At 32.8% G+C, this 4194-nt stretch overlaps 1 long non-coding RNA gene across 1 annotated transcript; it reads left to right on the top strand.

The window, feature by feature from the left end:
• The first annotated feature begins 342 nt into the window (after positions 1-342).
• On the top strand, positions 343-1898 carry LOC114316072 (uncharacterized). The gene is made up of 3 exons (XR_003648053.2): positions 343-872; positions 972-1090; positions 1200-1898. It is a non-coding gene; the product is annotated as an uncharacterized LOC114316072 (long non-coding RNA).
• Positions 1899-4194: the final 2296 nt, after the last annotated feature.

A 4194-nucleotide genomic window follows, 5' to 3' on the forward strand; every position in this document is an offset into this window, starting at 1 on the left:
AAAGAATGAAGAAATATGGTACATCATTCTATAATATATATGGAAGAATCTAGAATAGGTTCTAGAGCATTTAAATGAAGATAAGAGGAGTTAAAGCAATAGAAGCTTCTATAACCTCCTGGAGAAATGGGGGTGACAAAGGATCTTTGTGTATACTTTTAGAATGAGATAGATGTTTATATAGATATTTTTAGGGAGGATTCTAGAACCCTCTTGTAGGATAAAGAAAGTTTCCAAGAAAAATTTCACCATAGTTCCTTTCTTCTAGGAAAGGCCTAAGATGTCTATAAATAGAGAGGGGCTCAACCATCCAAGAGTTGTATAAATTCTCCTAAAGTGAATATAAATGCATTCTCTCAAACACTCTATTTGTCTTACTTCTCTTTCTTGCAAACTTGAAAGTCATGCTAACTTAGTCTCACTAGTAAGGCTTGTGAGCATCTAAGTGCTGCACGAAGTGCTTGGAAATAACCAAGGCACAAGGTGCTTTTAACATTTAATATCTCTCACGAAGGAGACAGAGGGCCGGAGTTGCGTTGCAGTTGCACTTTTGAGATATTTTACTTAGGTTCAACTTCTTTTCAATTTGAAAACGGATTAGACAATATTGTTAGATTGCGGTGGGTCCGATTCTAGGCCCATCATGATGATCCAAACCGTTCATATGTAGAGTTTGTTAAATATATCATTCTTGCAAAAGATCACGTTAATCGGACATAAATAACTATTTGATAAGCTTGCATTTGTGTCTGCGATTTACTCTAAAAATCATAATTACTATGGTAAACCTTATACTCAATATCACATTACTGTGGTAAACCTTATACTCGATGGTTTGAGTTTATCAAGGACAGGTTTTGTGCAATTTTCAGGTATTTTTTTCTTCTTCTAATTATTATGTTTAATAATAATACTTTGTAATTATTATTTTTTGCAATTTTTTGTAATTATTTATAATTGTTGTTATGCAGGGATATACTTAATGGATTACGACGCGTATATTCATTACGATTTGTGAGTGGAATGAGGGTTGGCGGTACTTCAGTAATCAATAATAGTGAGATTTTTTTTATTCATAATCCTAAATTTGGTATGTTTAGCAAGTTATAATTTTTTTATTTTTTTTTATTTTAGACTGTTTATTTTAATAGTTTCTTTTCTTGGTATTGAAGTTTTTTTTTTTTAATTTTTTTTTACAGATTTTTTTGATGAAGTATTTGAGGAGCTTGTTGAACTAAAAGAAATAATCATTGAAAATTTATTGGAGTTGTGTGGTAATTGGGACAGTTCTAAAGAAATGCTGAAACTTTGTTTTCATCGACTAGTTGTACTGGCTGATTTGTGCTACTTTGTGTACTGTTTTTGATAACTAGTTGCCAATTGAAAATTAAATTATTAAAATAATTTAGTTATGAGGTGGTTATGAGGTCATATGGTATGTAGGGATAACTAAATATAACTAAATTATGAGCTAATATGATAATTATTATGATCTATATGATATTAGTTATGACCCAGCTTCGTAACTAGATGTATGGTACATCCCCACAAAACAAGCACCTACCTAAAAGCCAACTGAAATCACAACAGCCATTACTCTATTGACAAATACACTTGCTAGCAAGTGATAACCAACGCAATCCAACCATTAGCAGTTTGTTGATGTGATGATAAAGATGGGTAAATAGAGGCACTAATGGGACAGAAGAGACAGATAAGAAAGAATTGTGACCATGTGAACTAATGGAACCTTCAAAGCTTTACACAGTTCTAAAGAAAAGGCATCGAGTCAACTTTTTCCTCTAGGCTGCATGTGTTTTGTACCTGTGAAAGTGTTTATTTGTTTGTTGGATATCTTCTACATCTAAAGGTGTACGCAAGAATTGTATGAACGACAAATCTTGATGAATTCATCAATAATCATGTTATGTAACTGTCAATAATATTTGGAATTTGCTTTCATTCTTCTTTTTGATCCCATGACCAAATGTTGAGATTTTTTATGTTCAAAGCTTGCTATTGTCATCTCTACTATAAGAAAGCCCTAATCTCAAGTTAAATGACCTGCTGAATGGGTACTAATAATGATTTATATAGTTGTGCTTTTGTTTTCTAGAAAAAATGCAGAAAACTCATTTGGCGAATTATCTTCAAAAACTGTATTCTAATAAATTTTTTGATAACAGCCAATGTTTTAGAAAACACCAAATAATTTTTTTCCAAATTTTCAAAAACTATTTTCGCACAAATAAAAATGATCTGAAAACAGTGCTTTTGAAATTCTCATTAGTTTTGGTCTCAAAAACATGAAAAATGAAAAAATAACAAACATTGCTGAAGTTTTTTGTCATCTAACAGACAAGGATACGTAAATTTTGAAGAAAAGTGACTGATAAGTTGTCAAAGTTGGGTTTGGAATACATTTATTATTTGGTGAATAAAAAATGTTGAACAACATAGAAACACACATCAATTTATGTTATGTTTGGTTGGGAGATTTGGGAAGGGAGAAAGAAAAAGTGTGTGAAGTTAGATTAAATGTTGATATATTTTATTCATATTTCACTTATCTTTTTCCTTTCTTTTTTTAAATCTCTCCTCATGTAACGCCCTCAAAATAACAACATTAAACCCATCAGATAAGACATGCATTTACATATAAACTAACCACATTCTTTTATTCATCAAAGTTCCATTACATAAGTATTACATGTTAACATCAAAACAAAATGCCCTACGGGCTTACAGCTTTCCAAGTTAACACTTGGTTACAACAAAAGAGTACTAACTCGTTTACACATTAAGCCCTTGGCTTGAAGTTACATGTAATACATCAAAAGTTAAGCGACAAAAGTATGTCCGCCTCTAGCCTCCCAGCTATGTCCTTGGAGGTGGCATGCTACCTGTACCTGAAAATGATATTCCCATATAGGGTGAGCCACAGCCCAGTAGAAATACACTAAACCAACCATGAACAATGACTAAAAGATTAGCAATTGATAGATGGCTAACACAGATACATTCACATAAATTACACATTTATGTCATACAACTTATGAGTCTAAGTTACCTTTCATTTTCCCTTTTTCAACAGATAAGCATGCTAACTCTATCATCATTTCCATAGATATGTATAAAAACTATATCCCACATTCAGATAAGCATATAAGCTATATCCACATTCTCAACAGATATGTATAACAACTATATCCCACATTCACAGATAAGCATATAAGCTGTATCCACACTTTACCAAGATAAGCATATAAGCTCTATCTTCACTTCTCTAGACAAGCATATGAGCTGTATCTACGGAGTTCATCCCATATCTTCTCCCAACACTATCCGGTTTAGAGGTACATCCCCTATCTTCCCCTAAACCGCGGAGTACATCCCCTATCTCCTCCTCTACACATAACGTATATAAACACATTGGTTCTATATACAATCACCCAATACATACAGTTAATGTATTCTATCAACCGTCAAGTTCCATGACATATTTCATTGATTAGTTTCAGTTTGCCTAATCATCATGCATTGTCTACAACAATCACGACTATCCTCCACCGATAGCCCAAAGCAATTATTTCTAAACAGAAAATAAATGCACAAATGGATATTCAATCAACATTTCATTTCCTCATTTCTCACCATTAATTATCCCAATTAATCAAACAATGTAATTAGGCCTTTTTCCATAATTACCATTTCAACCCTTAGGTCCCATTTTCATCAATGATTTAACATCAATTCCATTTCTCCATGCCAAACATGCATCTAGGTTTATTATGAATAAAACCCTAACTTTTGTAAAATTACACAAAAGCCCCAAACTTTCACAAAATTACCAAGCCAAGCCCAACATCTCAAAATACCAAAATTTAAAGACAAAATCCATAGAGAGGAGTAGGATATCCCTACCTCGAAGTTTATGCCAAAAAGGAGATGAAGACTCGAAGATCAACTTGCTCCAAATCAAAACTTTTTCAGATTAAAACAAAGCTCTCAGTGCCCTCTATCTTTTTAACAAAGGCCCTAGGCTAGATTCACACTCTAGGGAGATCAATTCTTAGAGAGAATATAAGTGTAGAGAGAGAGAGTCTCGAATCTAGGTTTAATAAAAAAAAAAGAAGATGAAAAAGTGATGTTCAAAACGCTACTGTCCGCTGGTATAAAACACGCTCGCTCGAG

This window comes from Camellia sinensis, chromosome 1, assembly GCF_055761805.1.
Source record: "Camellia sinensis isolate YWXY chromosome 1, ASM5576180v1, whole genome shotgun sequence".
In the NCBI taxonomy this organism is placed as follows: domain Eukaryota; kingdom Viridiplantae; phylum Streptophyta; class Magnoliopsida; order Ericales; family Theaceae; genus Camellia; species Camellia sinensis.